The following is a 13,190-nucleotide window of genomic DNA, read 5'->3' as shown; positions in this document are numbered from 1 at the left end:
TCCCATTGATGACGCTGGGAACTTTTAGGGGCTTTTTTTTTCACTCCGTGGCTGAATTAGTGGGTCTCAGGCGTAGATAGCAAGGTTTTTCCCCCAGAAACTGGGTTTATTAAATTTTGGTGTCATAATGAGGGATTTTTTTTTTAAATAAATGTGAAACAGCGGAATAATCCGTGATATCAGTACAGAATTAACTTTAAAAAAGGCGAACGTAAACAAATTTAACGTAATCACTTGACTTTCCGTTTTCTTTTTTTTTGGCACTGCAAGACATCTGCGCTGTATGCATGCATCCGATCTGAATGTGCCGTTATTTCGAAGTCTACTGTAGTAAAGTTTCTTTTGATACGGACATAACATGGTTAGCTGCATTTTCTTTGCACCTCCCCTTCTTTGATTTCTATGCTTCTTCATTGTGTTTTAACTTGTTCTCTCATTTGATTTGCTTTAATTATTTGATTGTAATTTATTTCTTTTTGTTAATTCTGTTTATTATGATTTAGTTGTTCAAGTTCATTTGCATATTTGCCTTTGGTTTAAACCTGTAAGTTGGTTGGGTCGACCTTCAGATTTGAATTTCGTTGTTTGCTTCTTAGGAGTGTTCGCACGTATGCACACACGCCTATTGTCTTCACCACATCCGTCGTCCGCATGTAACAACTCGACTTCTACGGGATGGATTTTCACGAACTTTTACAGTTGGGCTTTTTAACAATATTTGTCGAAATTTTCCAAATTTTATTAAAATCGAACAAGTAGAAATCCGGCAATTATTTATTTCTTTTTTCCATACAATTTGTGTGGAAAAAAGAAATTTATAGATTATTATGAATTTATTTTGCATAGATTACTGTGAATGAGATAACTATATACTTTTCACTTCTAATAAGCATAGAAAAAGAAAAAAAAATAATAATCAATAAATTTAAGAAAAAAATCGAACGTGCCTGAAATGCAATTACTGCGTACATTAACTAGCTTTTTATATAGATCGCAGTGGCCATGGCATGTTATGATTTTGAGTTTAGTTTATTTGTTATTTTCTTTCTGTGTTTGGATCGTACATCGGTGGGCATCTCGGAACAGACGCACATGGGGAAGGATTACCTTAGTACAGTAGCATGCAGCGGTTACAGTACCGCCTTCCAGTATCTGGAGTTGTGTACGTCCATCCAAGATAACGCCTCCCCAGCGAGAACACCTCGACCGCCATATCGATCCCTTTCAGTGATATTTGCGGGGTGATATCGTGTGCCAACCTCTCGCCAGATTAGCTGACGTCCAGAATCATTGCTGAGACTGAATCTACTATCATCAGTAAAGAGCACCTTAAGTAAAGATTTTGTGGTTGTAACCTTTAGAAATAGTGTCGGTCCTTAAGTTTTGCACACCAGTATATAATGGCATCCGTTGATATTTGGCTGGATAGCGGGCAACGACTGAAATCTTGGTGAAATGCGATCCATTTCCGAGTTCAAAAGCGCTGTGTACCCTTGAAGAGGCGGTCGAGGTTTCATTTATTTTTATAATTTTATAATGAAGAAAAAATGTGAGAAAAAATGGATTAACGCAAGTGTTCAAATTGTCCTCCATTCTCATCCAGGCATTGTTGACATCGTCGAGAAACTGAATTGCATACATATCACCTAAGGTATCTCTTGGTATTGGTGTACATTCTGCTTCAATAACTTGCCGTAATTCAGCGATTGTTGCTAGTTTTTGTGGCATAAACTTATCTTTGAGGTATCCCCATAAATAAAAATCCAATGGCGTTGGATCTAGAGAAATCGGAGGGAACTCAACACTGCCTCTTCGTCAAATCCATCTGTTTGGGAAAGTTTCATCCAGATAAACCCTAACATCGCGATGAAAATGGGGAGGTGCCCCATCGTGTTGAAAATAAAATTCATCATCATCCTCAAATAGCTCACGAATGTGTGGGACGATTGATTCCTGAAGCAGTTGAGGTAAACAGCGCCAGTAACAGTTGCATCAAAAAAGAATGGTCCAATCAAACCCAAGGATGATAATCCACACTACACTGTAATGCCCGGTAAATTCAAATGTTGTTTCTCAGTAACGTGTGGATTCTCGGTTGGCCAGTACTAAGAATTGTTGCGATTAATTGTACCATTCAACTTGAATGTTGCCTCATCACTCCAAACGATCTTATTGGCAAACAGAACGTCCTCTGTAGATTTTCTTAAAAACTACTCGGAAAATTGAGCCCTACGATCAAGGTCATCTTCGTTCAGGGCCTGCACTAATCTTGGAATGTACCTTTTCCATTTTGCACGCTTTAAAATGTTATGCACGCTGGATTTGGGGATTGCCGTTTCACGAGCAGCTTGTCGGACAGATTTCCTTGGTGTTTGTCGGAAAAGTTCCAGCACCTCTTGTGATCTCGTGAGTGTGCGAGGTCTTCTTGATCGTTGCCTGTGTACTTTTTGCACAGTGCCATCCGCTTCAAACTTATCACGAATACGCGAAATTGTGAGACGCGTTGGTGGTTCAGTGTTGTGGTATTCATTCCTAAACTGTATCTGGACTTCGTTGATATTTTCAGACTTCCAATACCACTTCAACACAAATTTCCGCTGCTCAAATGTAAGTCTGGTCTTCTACATTATTACCACCAACTTGCAAATGAAAAAGAAAAAAAAGGTTACTGAGTTATGGGCTGATAAAGTGTGTATACATTTTTTTGAAAACCCTGTATATATATATATATATATATATATATTGAAAACCCTGTATATGAACGTGCCTAATAAAAGCCTACATAAGTGTGGAAGAGCCAGTTTCTAGTCAAGCGTAGAACATGGCAAGGAGCAGGGATATTAGCAACTTTCAGAAATATGTTACCGTTGCCTTAAGTATATGGGATAATAATAATCTCTTAAGGGCAACTTAAAATTGGATCGTGCCATATGTTTTCTCGAAGTAGCAACTGCAGTGGTGTTTGGTGTTTAATGGCGCATTGACAACTCAGGCCATAATGCAGCAACTGTATGGGAAGACCATCTAGACGTGGGAATTGTAGGTCGACACTATTTGTTCCACTTGCACAAAAAAAAAAAAAAAACCGCCAGAAAGTACTTACTTTGCAGTCCAGCTTGTGGCATTTTGGTGCCATGAGCAGTGGCACATTCTAGTATCTCTTTAACAATAAATAGACACACATAGATTATTGGGAATGTACATTAAGAGTTTGGCACTGGTATCTTTAGTCAGCTCTGTCATTAGCAATTTATATGTTGGTATTATGAAATAGTCGTTTGTATAATGGTAACTCTATAACGAATGCTATAAGTGGCTGACTGACATTTACATCCTAGCCAAGTCAGTCTCAGCCGGGGCTAGTTTGATCCTCCCCACTCCGAAAACTCGGGTTTTTCATCTAGATAAACAGAAACATTGACCATAGAATACAAAACACACCACACTGACGCTGTATAGTCTTAATTTCTTTGAAACAAAAACACCAACAACAGCAACAAAATGGTAGGACCCTGATGCTCTTTCGTTCCGTTTAATAATCACGACCGGTTATAAAATGAATCTGCGAGTTTATAGGAATAACCTCTTGTATTAATCCATGCTGATCTCTGTTTGTATGTCTTTCCATTTTTTTTTCTCATTTCAAATTTGAACACGCCGCGTAATAGCCCATTTATTAGCACTGCGATTAAAATTTAGCTGGAAAATGCCTACTTTTCGATTTTAGGCTTCATTTTTTGTTTCTCAACGTTGCTTCATTTGTTAATAAATAATGCCTATAATAAATGCTGCAATTTAAATAATAACTTGGCTGTGTATCCAAAAGCAACCATATTCAGAGAGTTCCTGCTTGATTTTGACGGGAATTTCTCAAATGTACCCGAGCGGTACATTTGAGAAACTGCTCGGACTTTAAATTGCTACATAATCGGACTCGCTAGAACTTTTCCGAAACGTAAACAAGATAAGTTTCTGGAATTCATTTTTTAAATTTTAATCTATGTACGAAAATAAGCAATAGAGGGAATGGCTCACTAAGATGCAGAACGGAGAGAGAGTACTTTCACTTCTTAGTGGCTTCCTATCGATACCTGCTGACAAATGAATAATCCCTCTGGAAAACCTAAATAGACTTGGAGTTTTTTTAACAACTTTAATAAGCATCTGTGAAAGATTTTAAAAATTGATTTTACTGTTAATCTTATTTTTATATAATTATTTAAACTCATTTCTATAAGTTTAACGGTTATTGTTGTAAAAAGTGTCATATTTGATGTCAATGTGGCAACTCAATTTGTTTTATAAATTGCATATAATAAAAAAAAAAAAAAAATTACTAAGATTCCGAAAGAATTGAAATTAAAAATTCCTTTCAGTTTGCGCAATTACTATTATGCTTCGCAAACTGTTCCGATATTGATAAGTTCGAAATGGTATATTACAGTTTCGAAGATTAGACAGCTGAACATAGCACTTTCCCATAATAGATATCTTAGAGGAGCCTTAACATATGATAATTACAGTATACTTGAGCAGTGACGAAACCTGTATACCGTCAAGTCCGCCACAGCATTGTGGGAGGGGAACTCCGACATTTGCGCGTGATATGACTAGTAGGGAGCCTTCTCATTTGATAGAGGTATCGAAGGATGCACAGGAAACTACGTTGTAAACGAAGATTTAACGTCAAACGAATCTTCGATATTTTTTTTGGTGTAAAAAATAAAAAAAAAAAACAAAAAACGGTAATATACGCATTTGAGGAGAGTTCAATTATCAAATAACGTGCCACGGGAGATGAACTCCTATAGTTACTCAAGAAGTGTTTACCAAACACGTCTTGATTAAGTATACCACGGTTCAAATTTATCACGTGATGTTCAAATGATGGAGCCGTGAGGTGCAATCTGTATAGCAGCTTCTTAAGGTAATATGGGCACACAAGGAGAAATAGGTTAACCTGTCGATGCGATATTTAGTACAAAAGTCACAAAAAATATCTAAACATAAGCCCAGAAATTTTGAAAAGAACTGGAGTCGCTGTTACAAATTTATATCACTGCTTCCGTATGAAGAAAGAGGATGCTATGGAATCATTTTCGGGATTAAAAACTTTCTCAATACCCAACAGAACATAAGCTGGAAATTCGGTATAAAACAGACGTTTTCTTCTCGAGTAATGTCCGAACGTGAGAACCGTACTTATTTATATCCGAATACTTTATATTTACAAATATAAAATAAATTGATAAAATACCTACTTATACTTCGAGATGGCCACATATAGAAAGAAGAGTTCACTAGACAAAGAGAGAGGGAGAATACAAAAACATCACCGTACGAAATATGCATGGGCGAGAACACAATTGTAAGGACGTATTGTATTTGTTAGATTTTAACGAAGCTTTAAATGGCTCGGAAAATCTTTCTAAAAGAGCCAAATATAAAATATGAAAATTCATCATACATTACGAGTCGAGCTGTTAAATATGAATCAACGTACAGCTGAAGGTAACAGACGTTTTAACGTTCCTAAAACATGGTTTAAGAACGTTTAATTTGTTTTATTACTGCTAATATGGTTACGGAAGAGAGATAAGAAATAGAAAATGCTTTTGATTATAATTTTCATTTGAAAGGTTATCAAAAATCGGTGCCATTTCGGTATTCAGCAGTATTCTATATTTATTTATTTTTTTAATGGAGATTCAAACATAGAAATGCGATAATACTACCATATACAAGTTTACCTAACCCAGCATACCCTTTCATATAGATTAAATTAAAATTATTCGATTAAATAATACATATAGATTTAAAAAAAAAAAAAGTACTAAACTTATAACTATAGTACTAACTCCTAACATTTATCAACACACATTCTCAAATATCTTTCAATAAAGTCAAATTTTCAAAAGTATTTTATTACCAAATTGAGGACATGAGTATTGTAAAGGTCAAAAATAAGGTTTCAGTTTAATGATCAGTGATTAGTTTATTTAATAAGTAAATTCCCTTCCCGGTGAAAATTTATAGATGTGTGTGTGTGTGTGTGTGTGTGTATATATATATATATATATATATATATATATATCACTTCGTTCAATTTTTGTGAAAAGAGTCTGAACAATAGGCTTTGGTTGGGGGGGGGGGGGATGCCTACGTGTAGATGGAATCACGTATATGTGGAGATTTTAAGAAGGGTGCGTTAAATTGTTTGACTGAAATAATCAGAAACTAGAGGAGAAATTGGAATGGACACATGTTGTAAATGAAAAATTCATGGAGGGAAGAGTTGAGGGGAAAAAGATCCGGAGGGAGGTTGGGAAAAACTGATAGACGAATTGAGACGGGATGATGGATATGGGGAGATAAAGACTAGGGCTAAGGATAGGGATATATGGAGACGTGGTGGTTGAGTATATGCGTGGCGTACACCAGTACTTGGCAGCAAACCAATAAAAATTAATAAGAAGAATAAAAAAGGGGTGCGATTGCCTAGTGGTTACGATGTCAACCTACTATCCGGTCTACCCTGGTTTGAGTCCTGCCCTGGCGAGAAACAGAACCGCGAAAGTCGCTTCATCGTATGAAGTTGAGGTTGGAAGCGGAACCATCTGGTGTTGCTCGTAATAACTAATACCCACAACCGGACGCAAGTCGAAGCTGAACGTCTCTATAGCTGGATGAATATGACGAATAGAAGTATTGAACATACTGCACCTAGTGTAGCTCGGAATAAATCCGAAAAGAGGGATCAGTCCGAAAAGTTGGCAACAATCTTCCGGGAAAAGCAATGAAGCAAGTGGTGTTGTCCCCTTTATGACTACCACAAGGAAAGGGCAAAACCATTCAATCCAACCAACTGGAAGTGCTTCCAGCGCATGGGAAGAAATATTTCGATTCTCCGCCTCAGGTGAATACGTTCACCATGCGAACATGCTACGAAGTAACCAAGATGGAGATCGATATGACAATGTACCAGAATCAAACTACATAACAAGTGGTCGGAGCGATTCCTGACAGCTTAGGTCACCGAATGGAGAATAGCCGACCAGCAAAGGACTATCGTCACGAAGAATCTGATGGCTCCTGCATTCTTGGAAAAAATCAAGCAGGATATGAGTGACAAACTACAAAAAAGAACAAATAATACACAAGATACCAAACCAAAACTAGAAGAGGAAGAGCAAGAAGTACAACCCACAGCAACTGAAGTGGGAACAAAATTAAACTATTATATACATTAGGGTCACCTGGAAAGATACTTTCAACTACCTGTGTGTATTGTGTCTGTAAATTGCATGTGTTCTCTTGTCGATTTGCTGGACGAAAAACCCCAGTTTCTTGGAAAGAAAAAAAAAAAAAAAAAGAAAAAAAAACCTTGCTGTCTACGCCTGAAATCGACTAATTTAGCTACGGAGTGAATAAAGCCCATAAAAGTTCCTCACGTCATCGACGGGATTCGAACCCTGGGCCTTTTCCACCCAGTGGTGGGGGGGGGGAAGGACTGTGACGATACCACTGTGCTATCTGAGACGATGTGACAAGTGGCATAGTATTTAGGGTCAGGCGCCACCTGTGGATTCCCTCATCTGCGCAAGTAGCAAGTGAATCCCACCTCAATCGACAAATAATACCAGATTACCTCAACAACAAAGAATTAACGATGGATGTCTTCCGCACAGTCCTAAACTGCGCCGTTATAGCAGCCACCATGATCAACGGAAGAAAACGAGAGACCAGCGGAACGAGAAACGCACAAACAAGGAACGATGAGCCTGGGAAAGGAGGCTTCAGCAGAAGATAGAAGAGCTAAGAGTTGAGATAGGCCGACTAATTCTGTACCAACGAGAAAATAGAAATAAGAAGCTGATCCGAAAAGTGAAGAGTATCTTTAAGAAAGACAACAGCCACAGCAAACACAAGACCTATAATCGGAGGATATGAGAATACATAGGAGAAGGTTCTGAATCAGTGAAACCAAAAAGCCTTCTACAGAAGCATCAAACAAGAGGAGAAGGAGGCTACCGGGTCACTCGGCCAGAACGCGATCAAGGAGTTCTGCGGCATCTTGTGTAACAGTGAAGTTAGAAATAACGCTTCAGTCTCCCTGGATAGATCTAGAAGGGAAGAAAACCAAGGATACACATGAGATGGCAGAACCTCCCATTCTGCCATCTCATGTGTGTCCTTCACGACAGGCAATCAGAAAGTCCCACAACTGGTGAACCCCAAGAATATACAACTTCCGCAACTAGTGGTACAAGAAGTTCAGCAGCACACACAAGTACCTAGCGGAGCAGTTCACCCGGATGCAATCCGAGAACACAGCGCGGCAAATGAATTTAATTATTCGGGTGGCCTAAAAATAATAGTTGGATGCAATCTGAGATAATGCCAGAGTGTCTTCCAATAATGTACAAAATCCTGACCGCATGCATAGCCAAGAAGATATCGGACCACTCAGAGGAAGCTAGAACATCATGGCTGAACAGCAGAAAGGATACATTTGCAGATAAGCAAAGGATGCAAGGAGCAATTGAACACCGATGCGGGAGTTATGGAGGAAGCCTACAAGAGCACCGCAACCTGTATACGGCCTACATACTGCCGCAAGTCCTTCGATTCCATTCCCCACAGTTGGCTGACAGAGATGAATAGCTACAGTGTCAACCCGACAGGGAAAAATTTCATAGAAGCAACCATTGCGAAATGGAAAACTGCCATCAAGGTCTGGAATATCGTGACCAAAGTGATCTCATCAGGAGCGTAACCTTCCAGGGAGATGCCCTGAGCCCACTGTGGTTCTGTCTAGCACTGAATCTGCTTTCTACCATGCTAAATACCAGCAAGTACTGATACACCCTTAAAGAAGGAAGAAAGAATGAACCTTTACACCCCCTCCCACCTGATGCACATATACGATATCAAGCTATACGCAGCAAACTAGAAGCACCTCTAACAGCTACTCCGGGTCACTGAAGAGTTCAGCACTGACATCAGGATGGAATTCCGACCAGACAAATGCCTGATCCACGGATTGCATTATTGAAAGCCAGGAGGACGAGACTACGAAATGAAGAGCTGTAAACAGATCGAAACCATGAGGAGAGGGAGGGAGAGAGAGAGAGACTTAAAAATACCTGGGGATGATGCAATCTGAACATCTAAACACAAGGAGATCAAGGCCCACCTGACCGAGAAATACCGTCAGAGACTAAGAAGCCTGCTAAAAGCAAAGCTAAACAGAAGGAACGCATTCAAAGCTACAAACATCTATGCAGTCCCAGTACTACTTCTTCGAAATCATGGAGTGGACTAACACTGAGCTGGGAGAAATCATGAGAAGGATCAGAACAGTGATGACGAAATGCCTCCAACACCATCCGTAGGCAGCTGTCGAGAGACTGACTATAGCCCTGAATGAAGGAGCAAGGGATTTGGCAGACCTAATCGAACAACAGAATAGTGCAATTAAAAACTTTAGGGATTACTTTCAGAAAAACACAGCGCCAATCTGCTAAGCCATATAAAGGCAGACAAACGGCACACCCCTCTTAACCTCAATGATGAGACCTCACCAAGACGAAAGAAACGAAGGCAGAAAAAAGTAGTGTTTTCGTGTCTAACTGCAGCAGGGGTTTCCCCATCTCCGCGTAGTATACATTGTTGTGTGAAACAGGACACTATAAGGCCAGAGTGTCTGGCCTTATAGTGCCCTCTGGCCTTTTAGCCGTTTAGCCCCTAATTGGGACCTACCGTTGCCCGCACTTTGCCCCGTGGACAGGCCAGGTACCTAGTAGTTTTATATTTACTCTGGCAGACCCTGTCACCTAATTTCCTGAGATTTCAATGGCAAGGGCCTAAGGGGGGGGAGCGCTGAAATTTAGGTAAGGCCGAAAGAGCGGCATGTTAAAGCGGTTTAATTTTGGACATTGTTGAATTTTGACGTTGTGTGGGACGGTATAGGCAGACTGAAGACTGTGGGGGGGAGACAGAAATGTGGGGACGATAGAGAAGGCGAACCCAAAAAAAGTCATAGTGTGCATAGTATTAAGGTCAGGCTCCACCTGTGGTTCTGTTAGGTGTCTTGGCATTTGGCCGAAAGGCCCCTAATGGGACCCCACGTTGCCAGCACACACCGCTGGAAGGTAGCCAGGCTGCCCATTATTGTCGCCTCAGCTTCCTAACAGAGACCAATGTAAAAAAAAAAAAAAAAAAAAAGTTAGAGAGTGTGTGGGCTTTACAGTCCATTAAGGGGGGAGGAGACTGGTAGAAGTATGTGGGAGGAAGAAGAAGGCATCCCCTAGGTACAATGGAATACATCCTTCAAGCGAAAATATGGGATGGGAGTGGGAGAAAAGTTACCGTGCAAGGGAGCAGAAGCGCGATCGCCATTTGGCATAACCTTTTTACTCTTCTCATTCAGGTCCGGTCGTGATGTCTGGTTTGGTAGTTAAAGTCCTATCTGGTGATCTGTGTCTAAGTCAGTAGGGATATAAATAGGAATACAGCTGTGGCTGTTCTATACTGAATCTTCTCAGATTTGGTGGTGTAGTCTCATTTGCTGGCAGGCCTCTGCATTGATTCCCAAAATATAGGTGGTTGTCTTCTCTTGGTTTAGATGATGATCCAGATAGTGACTATATGCATGGTAGGGTCTTCCGTCGTGCGAATAAATCTTATCATAGCGCGTAAATGCGACATAGTCTTCTCTTTCGAGGATGTGCTGTTCTTGGTTTTTAGTAAGGAAATGTATCCTAGTCAGGAGAAGGCATCTCAAGTCTTCATATATTTTGCACTCGAACATCAATCAGGTGGTCCCAACTTTCGAGGGAACCACAAAGGCATTGTCAGTTTTCAGTGATCCAGAGTGCAGTGAGCTTTCTTCTAATATATTCATATCCATGGCCAGTTAACAAAAGGGTGACGTATAGGCCAGGGGAGAACCATGTGGGAAATTTCAAGTATACTGTTGTGGATATGAATTGGTATTGTAGATATGAATTTTGCAGCAGGTCTGGCAGACCTGGCCTGCCAGACCTGCTGCAAGTATGCAGTGAGGCGCTTCTTCTCTCCCTTGATGTTATTTGAGGGGTCGGTGGTAAAATTCATACAGGAGAAGGCTTTACCTTTGGAAAGCATATAAAGCAAACCACATTTGACTATTTCTGGATCTAGCGGTAGCACACCGGCCAGCACTTGCAAGGCATGGGTGCTGACTGTGCAGCAGGCCCGGGTGATGGTGAGCAGGATGACGCGCTGAATCGAGTCAAGCTTCCCCTTGTGAACTGCTGTAGTGGCCTTTGAAAACCAGATGCCGGATGCATAGGTGATTATGGGGGTGAACATAGCCTTACAGAAGAGGGTGAGCACGCGTCGCTTCAATACCCAGTCCCGACGTGCGATTCTTGCCACGAGTGCAGTATATTTTCGAATCTTGGGTATGTAGATATTTCAGGTGTGGTGTGGAAGATAGGTTCCTATCCAAGATCACTCCAAGATATCTCATCTTGGTTGTTAACTGGATAGTTTCCCCCTGGATTTTGATTTGTGGTGGCCTCGCTACATTCAGAGAGCCTTTAAGCAGAGTGGAATTTGTCTTTACTGGTGAGATTTCCAGGTGGTTGCGCCAGGCCCAGTCCTGTAAAGTGGTGAGTGATCTAGTATCTGCGTCAAGGGTAAGAACTAAGTCGTCCGCATACGCTTGAGACAGGACCTTCTGCAGGTCTATGTTCAGGAACTCGTCAAATACGATGTTCCATAGAACTAAAGAAAGACAGTGGGGCAGGCCCAGGCCCCACCAGGAGAAGAAAGGGGAGGCAGGGGCGGAGAGGAGACAGAAACCCGTCTCCTCTCCCCCTCCTGCCAAGGGAAGGGGATTTAAAGGGAACTAGTTTAGGCACCTAGTTCAAAACGCCAGATGGTGCTTGATGGGGTTTGAGTGAGACAGGTTCCTTATCTTCCGCAGCAAAATGGGCAAAGAAAGCATTCTATGGCAGGTACTACAATGATCTCCATGAAGAGTATATAGGTAAGGAGGCTTCCAACGTATGGCTCGCCAGCGGAACGCTCTTCTCAGAGACCGGGGCATTCATGCTCACCATCCAAGACCAGGAAATCAATACCAGGAACTACAAAAAACCAAACTATTATATTAGGGTCACCCAGTAATTTGTTACATATACTCGTATTTGTGTCTGTAAATTGCCTGGTCGATTTTCCTGTTTTGCTGGACAAAAATCCTAGTTTCTGAGGGGAAATACCTTGTTATCTACTTCTGAGACAGACTAATTCAGCCACGAAGTGAAAAATCCCCCATTAAAGTTCCTCGCGTCATTGACGGGATTCGAACAAGGGCCTTTTCCACCCGGTGTGGGGAGGACGGTGGTGTTTTTGTTGTTGTTATTTGCAAGCTATTGGCGCAAGAGCAGCTTAGGCTATAATGCGCCTAGCCTAGGTAGGAAGGTGACGATATCACTGTGCTACTCGCGCAGACACCAGGCACTCAAATTCAAATTATTATATTAGGGTCACCCGTAATTTCTTACATATACCCGTATATATATATATATATATTATGTCTGTGAATTGCGCGTGTTCTCTGATCGATTTGCCTGTTTTGCTGGACGAAAAACTCCCAGTTTCTTGGGGTAAAAACCTTGCTATCTACGCCTAATTCAGCCCCACGTTTTTAAAAATGACCATAAGAATTCCTGGCGTCATTTTAACGGAATTGAAACTCAGGCCTTTCCCACTCCCACTCGGTGTGGGAGGACGGTGATTATATGCAGAGTGGTACTCGCGAGGGCGTATTCATAATACGCTCTCGCGAGTTTAAAATACGTCCTCGTATTTACGAGGGCGTAAGGGTCGCTTGGTAAATGATATCCCATAGCCTCTTGGTATGTGACTTCGTTTGTAAAGGAACATATTTAAATATTAAGATGGAATTAGGATAAAACTGACTTTCTGTTTAGTCAATATTTATTTGACTCTGTTGGGTTTGCTCTGAATATAATATGAAAATTAGGTCATTTAAATCACTCTTAAAATTTTTCACATAGGAATTTACTCATTCAAGGTGAATATCTTTGTTTTCTGTGCTCTAGACGCAAGCTCAAAAATCCAGTAGGAAGTGTAGGACGAATTTCTTAAGGGAGAGCAATTAAATAGAATACTCAGGA

This window comes from Mastigoproctus giganteus, chromosome 10 (assembly GCF_048544385.1).
Source record: "Mastigoproctus giganteus isolate SK-2022 chromosome 10, ASM4854438v1, whole genome shotgun sequence".
Lineage (NCBI taxonomy): Eukaryota > Metazoa > Arthropoda > Arachnida > Uropygi > Thelyphonidae > Mastigoproctus > Mastigoproctus giganteus.
The sequence above is the reverse complement of the archived record's forward strand: the minus strand, read 5'-3'. Positions refer to the sequence as shown.